At 39.9% G+C, this 13,372-nt stretch overlaps 1 long non-coding RNA gene across 1 annotated transcript; it reads right to left on the reverse strand.

The window, feature by feature from the left end:
* Nucleotides 1-1,577: 1,577 nt before the first annotated feature.
* LOC131276092 (uncharacterized) lies at nt 1,578-2,634 on the reverse strand. The gene is made up of 2 exons (XR_009183576.2): nt 2,549-2,634; nt 1,578-1,668 (listed from the first exon to the last, which is right to left on the reverse strand). It is a non-coding gene; the product is annotated as an uncharacterized lncRNA (long non-coding RNA).
* Between the last annotated feature and the right edge of the window lie 10,738 nt (nt 2,635-13,372).

A 13,372-nucleotide genomic window follows, 5' to 3' on the forward strand; every position in this document is an offset into this window, starting at 1 on the left:
GTCTAATCAGGCATGTGGAGCTAAGTGCTATGCTGGCCACTGTAGGGGCAGTTCAGAGAGTTAACATTCTCGATGGTGAAGTGAACCATTTCTTGATATTCTGACTGGACCAGCAATTTACAACACTTCTGTAACTTTTTCCAAGTGGTCCAAGCACTATTCCAAAATGGTATTGTTATTAAACCTTTTAACTCTTCTAAATGCCAAGGGCAAAAGCTCCTTATAGACCATGCTTCAAGCATGATTAGGCATCATAAGAGAGTTTCATGTGATTAGTTATTAATCAGCACTTACATTGCACTCTGGATAAGAAACACTTCTGATGGATGGACACAATAACCACAGTTTCAAATACATGCAGCTTCCTGATTCCAGGTGCTCTTCCAGCCCCCCTCCTTTGCACCATACCTTCCTCGTACCTCTCCCCCCTACCCTGGGTCCCACTTCTCTCCCTCCTGGCCACGACCTCTTCCACCATCACTACCACTATCACAGTGGCCAGTGGTAAAGCCACTGAAACTGGCATGGGCATGGTGCCCTGAGCTTGGATCAAACTCCGACAGATTTAAATGGCAATAATTGCCATGATAGCAACAACTACTAACACCTATTTAGTGCTCACTATGTGCTACCCACTCTACAGGCACAATTTCATTTAATCCTCAAGACAACCCTATAGGGTAAGAACTATTACTATCCCCATTTTCTATAGGAGAACAAAGCAGTTCAGAGAGATTCAGTGAAATAAATAGGGACACCTGGATTAGATAGGGGATATGTGTGACTTCTGAATGCAAGCTTCTAGATCCTGCATTGAGTAGACAAACATTTTCCCTTGCATTGTTATAATCAGAGGAAATAAACTAGCAAAGAGAAAAGGAGTCGAGAAAGGGCAGCTGTCTGAACTATTTCTGTAAGAAGCAAAAATCAGTTTTCTCTTTTGGTGGGTGGGGAGGGTTTTCTTTTCCCCTTGGGACAGAATCAAGCACTCAGAAAATACTGTGAATCCCTACCAGCTTAGCCCCATGGCTGAGGCTTGCTGACAGTATTGCTGATTTTCTTTGTTAAAAAACTTGTCCTCCACATGATCCTCTCCAAAATCTGAAAATCCCACGCTCTCTAACCCTCACCAAAGGGACCTTGGCCTATCTACTTAGCGCACAAAGTCTTGCTGCCTTGTATCAGTAGGAGAGAGTTAAAAAAAAAACAACACAACTAGAATTTACCCGCAATATCATAAATGAAACTCTCCAAATTAAGCCCATTTTTTTAAGGTAATTGAATGCTTACTTGTTACTTATTTAAGAGCAATTCCATTTCACCCACTTTTATTATGAGCATATCAGACATTCAGAAGCACACCATAAATGTAGGTAGGGGTGCTTTACCTACTCTATTCCTCTAGCCAAAATGTCTTTTTCAGGCAGAGAAGAAGATTGAAAGAATTGCCACATTTCCCTGCATGAAAACCAGATCTGAAGGTGAAATATAATAGTAAACTTGCCTTTAATCCACAAAGAATGTGCTTTATTTCCTCCTTTTATCTCATTTTAATCTCATTAGATGTGTTTAGACCCACCTGGATCCAAATAATGCAGATAATGTCCAGAGTGTCCACAGAGATTTCTTTCTCCTCTTCCAATTCTGCCATCCAGTTACTCAGAACACCTGGTGCAAGAGAAAAGGTGGTAGTGAACTTGTTAAATCAGAAAGAGCATTCATTCAGTTACTACTTCCCTGACCAATCAAGAGGGCAGACAGATGTTCTCATGCATGATAATTCTGAACAAATTTTAGAGACTGCTTGGAATGTTGACTTGGGCATATTGATTTGAAAACGATTCTTTGATCCTGCCAGGGCTCAGTAGGAGAGGGAGCTGTGATCAACTAGTCATGTCTTCCATGGGTACAGAAAGGAGGGGCAGTGGAAAGCAGTTTGGGGGATGGCATAATATGCCAGCTAAGACAATGATGTAATCAATCTTGGCCAACTTCTGCTGACACTAAGGTTGGATTTTCCAAAGCCCATCTCATTATTTTCCCATCAGGCTCCTTGTATATACATTTTCTGCCCAGGACTTGGAGTAATGGGTACAGTTGGTAATTATTATGAATGATACGTTCATTATAAATCAGTCCCTTTATCATTATCTCCACTACCACCAATCAAGTGCAAGGCTCCATCACTTCTCACATGGCCTACAGCAACCAGCCTCCCAACTAACCTCCAATCTTAATCCCACAATTCCTCTCCTCACTTAAGACAAAGGAAGCTTTTCAAAGTACAAATCTGATTATGTCACACCCTGATTAAAACAACTCAAAAGCTTTCTTTGGCTCTCCAGATAAATTCTAGACTTCTTATCAAGGTCTACAGACCTTGTATAGTCTGCTTCTAAATCTCCTTTCCAGCTTTATCTTTACCCATGGCTCTTTTAACTCCCCCTGAGCTCCAGCCCCAATGGCTATTCAGTTTCTCAGACGTGTCTACTCCATCCCATCACAGGCCTTTGCACATACAGTTACTTTTGTCTGGTATATCTGTTACCTGTCCAGCCAACCCCCTCCACGTGGAAACTGTCAAGTCACTCTGCCCAATCATCTTTCCTCTGCAAAGCCTTTCCTAGTACCGCCATGAAACCTGTAAACCAGATAGGACACATTGGAGAGCTAGAGTTGTCAAAAATTAAGTTGGTGTAGGAGAACTTCCTCAGCTTGATTTTTTTAAATCTACAAAAAAATAAAAAACAACAAACCCACAGTTAACTTCATACTTAATTGTGGGGAACAAGATGCTGTCCCTCTAAGATCAAAATTAAGGCAAGGATGTCTTCTTTCACCACTTCTATTCAACATTGAACCAGAGGTCCTAACTAACACAAAAAGACAAGAAAATGAAGTAAAAGGTATACAGATTGGGAAGGAAGAAATAAAACTGTCTTTGTTCATAGATGACATGATTGTCTATGTGGAAAACCTCAAAGAGTCATCAAAAACTTCTTGGAATTAATAAGAATTATAGCAAGGTTGCAGGATACAAGGTTAATATGCAAAAGTCAATTGCTTTCCTGTACACCTGCAACGAACAATTGAAATTTGAAACTAAAACACAACACCATTTATATAGAACTGAAAAGAATGTAAGTATTTAGATAGAAATCTAACAAAATATTTACAAGCTATATATGAGTAAAACTATAAAACTTTGATGAAAGAAATCAAAGATCTAAATAAATGAAAAGATCTAAATAAATGTTCATGGGTAGGAAGACTCAATATTGTGAAGATGTCATTTCTTTCCAACTTGATCTAGAGATTCAGTGCAATTCCAATCAAAATACCAGCAAGTTATTTTGTGACTATCAACAAATCGATTCTAAAGTTGATATGGAAGGCAAAAGATCAAGAAGAGCCAACACAATAGTGAAGAACAATGTTGGAGAACTACCACCACTTTACTTCAAGACTTACTGTAGGCTATACTAATCAAGACAGTGGGGTACTGGTGAAAGAAAAGACAAATAGATGAATAAAACAAAACAGAGCCCAGAAATAGGCCCACACAAATGCAGCCAGCTTATCTTTGACAAAAGAGCAAAGGCAATTCAATGGAGAATCATAGTCTTTTAAACAAATGGTGCTGGAAAAACTGGACATTGACATGCAAAAAAAAAAAAAAAAAAAAAAGAATCTAGACACAGACCTTATACTTTTCATAGAAATTAACTCAAAATGGATCAAAAACTGAAATGTCAAATTTAAAACTACAAAAGTCATAGAAGATAACAGAAAAAAATCTTGGTGACCATGGGTTTGGTGATGACAATTTGATATGAGATCAAAAGCAGAAAAATTGATAAGTTGGACTTTATTAAAATAGAATCTTCCCTTCTGCATAAGGCCCTATTAAGTGAATGAAAGAACAAGCCACAGTCTGGGAGAAAAAATTGATAAGTTGGACTTTATCAAAAATAGAATCTTCCCTTCTGCAAAAGACCCTATTAAGAGAATGAAAGAACAAGCCACAGTCTGGGAGAAAATATTTATAAAACATATATCGGATAAAGAACTTATACAAAAAATATACAAAGAACTGTTAAAACTCAACAATTAAAAAACAAGCAGCCCAATCACAAAATGTCAAAAGATCTGTATAGACATCTCACCAAAGAAGATATAAGATGGCAAATAAGCAATGAGAACTCATTACGCACCTATTACCAAATGCTGGGGAGGATATGGAACAACAGGAATGCTCATTCATTGCTGGTGGGAATGCAAAATAGCACATCCGCTTTGGAAGACAGTCTGGTAGTTCCTTACAAAGATAAACATAGTCTTGCCATATGATCCAGCAATCATACCCCTAGGTTTTTAGCCAAATGTGTTAAACTTATATGCATAAAGAAGACTGCACACAAGTGTTTATAGCCGCTTTACTCATAATTGCCAAAAAATTGGAAGTCATCAGGATGTCCTTCAATAGGTGAATGGATAAACAAAACTGTGGTACATCCAAAGAATGGAATATTGTTCATTGCTAAAAAGTAATGAGCTTTGCAGTTCTATTTGCAGATAGGTGGTTGCCACTTAATTAGCATGGCCTCCTTCTGCCTGGGGGGTGGGGGGGAGTAATGAACAAAAAAGCCACGAAAAGACCTGGAGGAACCTTAAACGCATATTGCTAAGTAAAAGAAGCCAGTCTGAAAAGGCTACATACATTATGATTCCAACTATATGGCATCTGGAAAAGGCAAAATTATAGAAAGAGCAAAAAGATCAGTGGATGCCAGAGATTTGAGTGGAGGGAGGGATGAATCGGTGGAGCCCTGGGAACAAAACTATTATTTTTAATACTGTAATGGTGGATATATGACATGCATTTATCAAAAATCAATAGATCTGTACAACACAAAGAGTAAACACTAATGTAAGCTATGAACTTAGTTAATAATAATATATCAATATTGATTCATCAATTGTAACAAATGTACCCACTCTGAGGCATGCTAATAATAAGGGAAACTATGTGTGGAGATTGGGGGTGGGGAAAGGGGCAGAGAAGGAACACTTGGAAACTGTATTTTCTGCTCAATTTTTTCTGTAAACCTCAAAGTGCTCTAAAATATAAAACCTAGTTTTTAAAAAGTAATAGCTCTCTATCCTGGTGGATGAGAAAGTAGCGTGCAGAAGAGGGCGAGAAGCTGCCTTGGTTATTAAAACTCAAATCACCTCCCCCCTCCCTATACTCCTAATGATCAAGCACAATTCAAATTGAGGCCACACAAATTTTTAAAAGCAAAAATGTGTCTTCATCTCCAACCCTTCCTGTGGGAGGAAGCCAGCATGCAAAAAAAGAATCTATTCCCCATGTAGGTACTGGCTAGATAGGAACAAAGATATGCTCACTTATAAAGATATCCCAGTTTTTATTTTCAAAAATAGAAATATTTCCATTGCTTTTTGATTATAAAAATAGCATATGCTCAGTATTTAAAAGTTCATGTAAAACGGAGAAACAGAAAGTAGAAAGTAAAAATCTCCCATAACCTAATCCTCTTTAACAGAATCACTGTTGATAACCAGAAGTTTTTACCTATGAGCTTTTTCCTATATCAATAGAAACATTTCTGATGGTATTATAAAAGTGATATTATATCATAAGCACTATTCTAAACTTGCTTTTATTTTTCATTTATCATACTATCTTTTTTTTTTTTTTTAAGAGTTATTTTTTATTTATTTCTCTTCCCTAACCGCTCTCCCCCAGTTGTCTGCTCTCTGTGTTCATTCACTGTGTGTTCTTCTGTCTCCACTTGTATCCTTGTCAGTGGCTCCGGGAATCTGCGTCTCTTTTGGTTGTATCATCTTGCTGCGTCAGCAATCCATGTGTGCGGTGCCACTCCTGGGCACGCTGCACTTTCTTTCATGCAGGGCAGCTCTCCTCACAGGGCGCACTCATTGCACATAGGGCTCCCCTACGTGGCAGATACCCCTGCATGGCAGGGCACTCCTTGCACCCATCAGTACTGCACATGGGCAAACTCACCACATGGGTCAGGAGGCCCTGGGTTTGAACCCTGGACCTCCCATGTGGTAGGCGGATGCTCTATCAGTTGAGCCAAGTCTGCTTCCCCATACTCTCTTTTGAGAAACAGGAAAACATTCCCTGATGTCTGGGAGCCAGCCTGGTGCTACCAGCCAGGCCTCAGTGTCCCATTAGACATAAACAACATCATAAAAAACAATGACATCAGGCAAGGCCACTCTGTGACCATGATGGATCAAGAACAAAGAAGGCCACTTGTACAGTCAAGCCTGAACACACACAAAACATGGACTTTCCCCGAGACACATGCACACAAAGCAAACATCACCATATCTTGACTAACATGAGTGATGGCTGCTTCTTTACCTGTTACAGGTTTAGCTTCCCTCTTATATAAGATTCATTGAGGGAAGCGGACTTGGCCCAGTAGATACGGCGTCCGTCTACCACATGGGAGGTCCATGGTTCAAACCCCGGGTCTCCTTGACCCGTGTGCAGCTGGCCCATTCGCAGTGCTGATGTGCGCAAGGAGTGCCCTGCCATGCAGGGGTGCCCCCCCGCGTAGGGGAGCCCCACGCACAAGGAGTGCGCCCTGTAAGAAGAGCCGCCCAGCGCCAAAGAAGGTGCAGCCTGCCCAGGAATGGCACCGCACACACGGAGAGCTGACACAACAAGATGACACAACAAAAAGAAACACAGATTCCTGTGCCGCTGACAGCAACAGAAGCGGACAAAGAAGCATACACGGCAAATGGACACAGAGAACAGAGAACAGACAACTGGGGCGGGCGGGAGGAAGGGGAGAGAAATAAATAAAATAAATCTTTAAGATTCATTGAGACACCGTCTCATAGAATTGCCCCTGCTTCTTGACACCTTCCAATCCAAAGCCAAGACCTGCTTCCTTAAACCCGAGTCATAACCACCTGACACAAGGCCAGATTCCACCCACATCATTCCTAACACCCTCTTACAGAGATATCCCACAGTTCCCCACGAGGCGGGGGAGTTCCTGGTGGTCTTTGGCTGGAGGACATTGATACCTTGACACCTTTGATGTCAACTGCATGGAACTGTTCATTTATTCTTTAAAAATTTGTTTTATGGCCTTTCATTGTATAAATGCACCAAGTGTTATTTAACTGAATATATACTGATAGGTGTTTAGGCTGTTTCTAATGATACCACAATGGCTACCTTTCTATACATATTTTTGTACAGGTGACTAATTATGTCCAAAGGAAAAATTCTTAGCAACGTAATTGCTGACTCAAAGACGATGCTCATTTTCATCTTATTTTAAACTGTTTTTTTTTTAAATAATGCAAAGGTAGTCTATGATCTTGGCAAAAAATAATAAATCCAAAGTACAGATGTGTATAAAGCTATAAATAAAAGTCCCTTTTCTCTTCTAATTCCCCCAGTGTCATTCTTTAGAGGTAACCACACTTGTTCTTCAATAACTTTTGCCTAAATAAAAAATAGATATAAATACAATTTTGCATATGTGTACACACACAAACATTGATACATACTTGTTTTGAAATAAGTCATTTTATGCTTATATTCTATTTTGATTCTTATTGCAAAATTACCCATTACAACAAGGTACATGCCTACCAACAGTGTATAAGAACACCTATTTTTCAGCATGTAAATTTTAAGATGCAGAATATTAATAATAAAAATCCAAGACTAAGCTCTCCCAGCTATAGTCAGCTAACTATATCTATTTTGCAAAGCTGTTTTAGACATTGAGATAATATATAGAAAAAGAAGTTCTATATATTTCCCATGTATATCCATCTACAAAATATACATGAATAAATAATTTATCATTTTTTTTTCTTCCACCTCAAATTATGTTCTTCCCTTTCATGTTAAGAAAATAAATCTAACTTTTCTAACCTTAAGACCTTGAGTTACTATTTTTAATAATAAGGGACTAGGAAATCTAAATGACATGAGTCTAGCTGGCTACAGTCTCTTAAGAAAGAAAAATATCATACATACTATCTTGCAAATATAGCTACAATTTTCTACTGATCCCTCCCTTGGAGAATTCAAGAATATTCTTAACAGTACAGAGAGCTTACCCAGAACTTTGGTACATGGGTATTTGATATCTCCAGATTCTATCTTAAAAAGCACTAATGCAATTTGGGCGAAAATAAAGAGGCAGCCGATTGGAGGCTCTGAAGGATGAACAGATAGATTTCATGGGCCCATTTCCCCATTACAGAAAGAGATATTTATTGCCTGCAGCACAGCTGAGGGACTGCATTTGGAAATGCCATAGAAAGTCGTCTGTGGCTGAGGTCCTGGGGCTCAGCCCAGGATAAGGCATTTGGCAGGTTTAGTCCGAGAATGGCAGGAAGCCTGCTTTCCAAACAGCAGCTGCAAAAAGAGACTGAGTTTGTTAAAACTTATTTGGCCTCATTTTCATCTCCCTCTGCACCCCTTTGGCACTCCCCAGGGCACAGTGCTGTCTTTGTAATCCAAGACAGGAGAACAGCGGAGGGAAAGAATGCAGGGGAAAGGAGGGAAGAAAAGAATAAGGGAGGGGGGAGAAAGAAAGGAGTGCGATGAGGAGGAAAGAAAGGAAGGGGAAGAGAGAGAAAGCAAGATTGGGAAGGAGAAAGGGAGAGATAGGAGAAACTTGAAGAGGAGATTAGAAGTCAGTTCTTGCATGTACAGATGATGAGACCATGCTCAAATATTACTGCCGAAGGGAACTTGTCCACAAAAGAAACTCGAAGCCTTTCTGCATTCAGGCCTTTACTCTGAATTCTTAGAGTATTACGGTTTATTATTTCCTTTATCAAGGTTCTGGATATTATTTTAACTACGATGATAAATGGAAAATTTAAAAACTAATTTTTCTTTTTAAAGAAGGTACAGAAATATTTAATGCAGAAATATTAAATATTTGGCCTAAGACTACCCTAGATTTTGATGACCAAGGGAATATTAGGAAGCAGACCCTCAGAAGTCCAAACCAATGCCCATCCCCTAGACAAGTCTTCCAAATACTCACTTTAGCTTTTCTATTTGTTCAGTAAATAGAATATACCATTATGAATATCACCTATTTGATAGGAACAGCCTGAAAACCTCGAGATCAGCTTTGGTAAACAGTCTAGGTATGAATTTGGGCTTCATCAGTATATTACATGTGTCACTTTAAGCAACGTCCTTAACCTCTCTGTGCCTTAGATGCCTTTTGCACAATGGTGATATCCAAAATAGTAATAATGTATTAGTCAGCCAAAGGGGTACTGATGCAAAATACCAAAAATTGGTTGGTTTTTATAAAGGGTATTTATTTGGGGTAGGAGCTTACAGGTACCAGGCCATAAAGCATAAGTTACTTCCTTCACCAAAGTCTATTTTCACAAGTTGGAGCAAGATGTCTGCCGATGTCTGCAAGGATTCAGGCTTCCTGGGTTCCTCCCTTCCAGGGTTTTGCTTCTCTCTGGGTTCAGGGTTCCTCTTTTCCCAGGGCTTGCTTCTTCCTGAGCTCGGAGTTCCTCTCTTCCCAGGGCTTGCTTCTGTTTCCTCTGTGAGCTTACTTCCTGCGGCTCTAGCTTAAGGCTTCAGCATCAAACTCCAACATCAAAACTCCAACATCAAAAACCCCCAGCATCAAAAAGTTTCAACTCTGTCCTTTGCCATGCCTTTTATCTGTGAACCCCTATCCACCAAGGGGTGGGGACTCAATGTCCTAATGGTATGGCCCAATCAAAGCCCTAATCATAACTTAATCACACCCAGGTACAGACCAGATTACAAACATAATCTAATATCTATTTTTGCAATTCATAACCATAACAAACTGCTACACCTACCTAATAGGATTATTGGGAGGATTAAACTAAATAATGCTCATAAAGTGCCTCACATGGTACCTGATACAAAACAAGGACCCTATAAATATTGGGAAGGGTGAAGTGGTAGCAGTTTACATGCTAGTGAATTACTATCAGATTATATAGACGGATTTTCCAATGACAAAGTGGCTCTTGAAAGAGTATTCTCCTGATCTCCACAAGGTTTGTTTCTTTGTTTTTAATGAAAAAATGCAACTGAAGTAGTCTGGAACTAGAGAAGAGAGTTGTTCCAAGGGAATATATACCAGAGAGCAAACACTGACATTTGTTTAGCTAAAGTTTCCAAGTCTCAAAAGATTGGGGGTAGGAGGTGCCCAGAATTCCACTTCAGTACGGCAACCCAAAGAATCATTCAAAATCTTGGAGTAAAAAACAACCCATCATATCAGTGGTTCTTGGGGAGAAATTTATCTCTTGGAGACTCTGATGAACACTATGGAGGAAAATGCATAAACATGCAAATCTTGGCATCCAATATTAAGGATTAAGCTCCTACCTAATGCCAAACATGCTTTGGCAGATGAAGAAAAGATAAAAGATGTATTAGGCAAAAACAGATTTGCCTTTCTATATATAAGATTTGCAGCAAAGTAGAGTTTTGATCTTAGATTATTCTCCCTGCTGACTTGCAGTGTTGAGCACATCATCCTCTCTCATCTGTTTAACTGGTAACAGTACAAATGAATATTAAGTCAGAAGTGGAGAAACTGGATGAAAGTAGGGGAAGGGCACAGCAAATGTATCAGAAAGAACCTAGAGCACTTTATTATGCCTTCCTTGATTTTCTTGTATAATAAACAGGGAGAAAACAGATGAATTCATAAGCAACAAGTCCTCTTCCAGCCCTGTGATTTTACCCTGAGGAAATTCAATCTCCTTTGCATTTTCCATGAGGCTTAAGTTGCTCTTTAAACTTATTAAGGCCACAGAATTATTAGTTCTAAGGAAAATATTGAACCACAGTTGTTCTCAGAAATATCTTGCTACTTAAGCTTAAATGTCATATATAGATACCAATAGTGCAAGCAAAAGCCTACAGCTTACACAGGACAAGTCACAAAGAAATGACAGAGATGGGCACAAAATAGAACAGGAAATGTGAGGAGCAGATAAGACATTAACTTAGAATACAGCTTGTAACCCTCTAGTTGTCTTCCTTTTGCATGTTCAGCTAAAACAGCCATTCTCCAGCCTTGGATTATGGCATTTCCTTATTAGATGTTTGATGAAGTTGCAAATAAGGAGTAGTACAGCAATCTCTGGGTAGTAAAAGTCCTCATCCGTTGTCCCACCTGGCCTCCCTATGAAAATAAATTAAACATATTTGAATGGACCTTTCTAAAGATCTGTTCAAAATAAAAGGAAAAATGAAAAGTGTGACTCACTCAATTGATTCTTAGAAATCTGATTCATAGAATCAAATCAGGGAAATGGGTATGGTTCAACCAATTGGGTTCCCGTCTACTATATAGGAGGTCCAGGGTTCGATGCCCAGGGCCTCCTGGTAAGGACAAGCTGGCCCATGCAGCAAGCTGGCCCATGCAGAGTGCTGGCCTGTGCGGGAATGTGGCCCTGCTCAGGAGTGCTGCCCTGCATGGGAATGCCACCCCATGTGGGAAAGCTGCCCCATGCAGGAGTGCTAGCTGATGCGGACAGCTGGTGCAGCAAGATGACACAATGAGATACACAGAGGAGAAAAAATAATGTAGCAGAACAATGAAGCTGAGGTGGCACAAGGGAATAATTGCCTCTCTCCCGCTCCGGAAGATCCCAGGATCAGTTCCTGGAGCCACCTAATGAGAATACAAGCAGATACTGAAGAACACACAGTGAGTGGACACAGAAGACAGCCAACAGGGGGAATGGGGGGGGAGGAGAAATAAAATAAATCTTAAAAAAAAAAAGTGAATCAAATCATCTCGGGGTTGAAAGAAACTTCTAGTCACCTAGATTTATCCATTCCAAATGTAGAAGAGGGATAGGGATAGGCAGACTGAGAAAAAGGGCCAAATTAATTTTTATTTTGTTTTGTTGTTTGTTTGTTTTTAAAGAGTTATTTATTTATTCCCCCCCCCCCCCCCCGCCCCAGTTGTCTGTTCTCTGTGTCTATTTTCTGTGTGTTCTCCTTTGTCTGCTTCTGTTGTTGTCAGCGGCACAGGAATCTGTGTTTCTTTTTCTTGTGTCATATTGTGTCAGCTCTCCATGTGTGCGGTGCCATTCCTGGGCAGGCTGAACTTTCTTTCATGCTGGGCGGCTCTCCTCACAGGGCACACTCCTTGCGTGTGGGGCTCCCCTACGCAGGGACACCCTTGCGCACATCAGCACTGCACGTGGGCCAGCTCCACACAGGTCAAGGAGGCCCAGGGTTTGAACTGCATACCTCCCATGTGGTAGACGGACACCCTACACATTGGGCCAAGTCCACTTACCTGTTTTGTTGTTTTTAAGAAATGAAGTTTTATTAGCTCAGGTTCATGGAGTATATAAAGTATCTAGAATTAAATGGACATTGTATTTCTGAGCACAGAACCAACTTCAACAAATAGAAGTGAGTGATTTGTAATTGTGTATCAATTACTTATGCAGCTATGAATGTCCTAAAGGATTTGAAGGTATTTTGTGTTTTTCAGTCTCCCTATAATCCTACTCTGCACTGTGGTTTGCTAACCACTTTTCTTCATTCCTTATATAGGATCAAGTCTCCTTCAGTACAAACTCTACCCCCCAAAATTCTGAATTAATAGGGCCTACCTGATGTAGGTTTTAATGTGCGTGAGTTTCTGTCTCTACCTAATTTTACCTTCAGCCCAGCCTCTCCTGAGTTCCACACCATATTTCCAGTTTTCCACTGGAGCAGTTTTTAGACTGCGAGACTGGACCTACCTTTGCAAAACCTTCCCAAGTGATGTAGAGGCACAAATAGTTTCAAGGGACTACATTTCCAGATCCTCAAATTCATATGCGCTTAATCCTAAAATTTATCTGCTAAGAAGGTACCTGTAGTCAGCATTACGTCAATTTTCTATTATCCCCCCCAACACACACACACCATTTTCTACCTTTTTGCCATAGATTGATAGGTAGGTAGGTAGGTAGGTAGGTAGGTGGATGGATGGATGGATAGATAGATAGATAGATAGATAGATAGATAGATAGATAGATAGATGGATGGATGGATAGCTGGATGATAGATAATATCCTACCTCACACAGATCTGGACTCTTACTATGGGATAGTGACCCAGCATGCACAAACGCCCAAAGCTCTAAATAAAGGGCCAATTCCAAACAATGGTATAGTATAAACTTCCTCAGTATATAGTATATGCTGAGAAAGTGAATGACATCAACGAATGTACAACAAATCATTCTGAAAATCAGGTGGTTTTCAATTTGAAGGAGAATTTAATGAACCTGTCTACTGATATACCATT

Source organism: Dasypus novemcinctus, chromosome 26 (genome assembly GCF_030445035.2).
Source record: "Dasypus novemcinctus isolate mDasNov1 chromosome 26, mDasNov1.1.hap2, whole genome shotgun sequence".
Taxonomy (NCBI): Eukaryota; Metazoa; Chordata; class Mammalia; order Cingulata; family Dasypodidae; genus Dasypus; species Dasypus novemcinctus.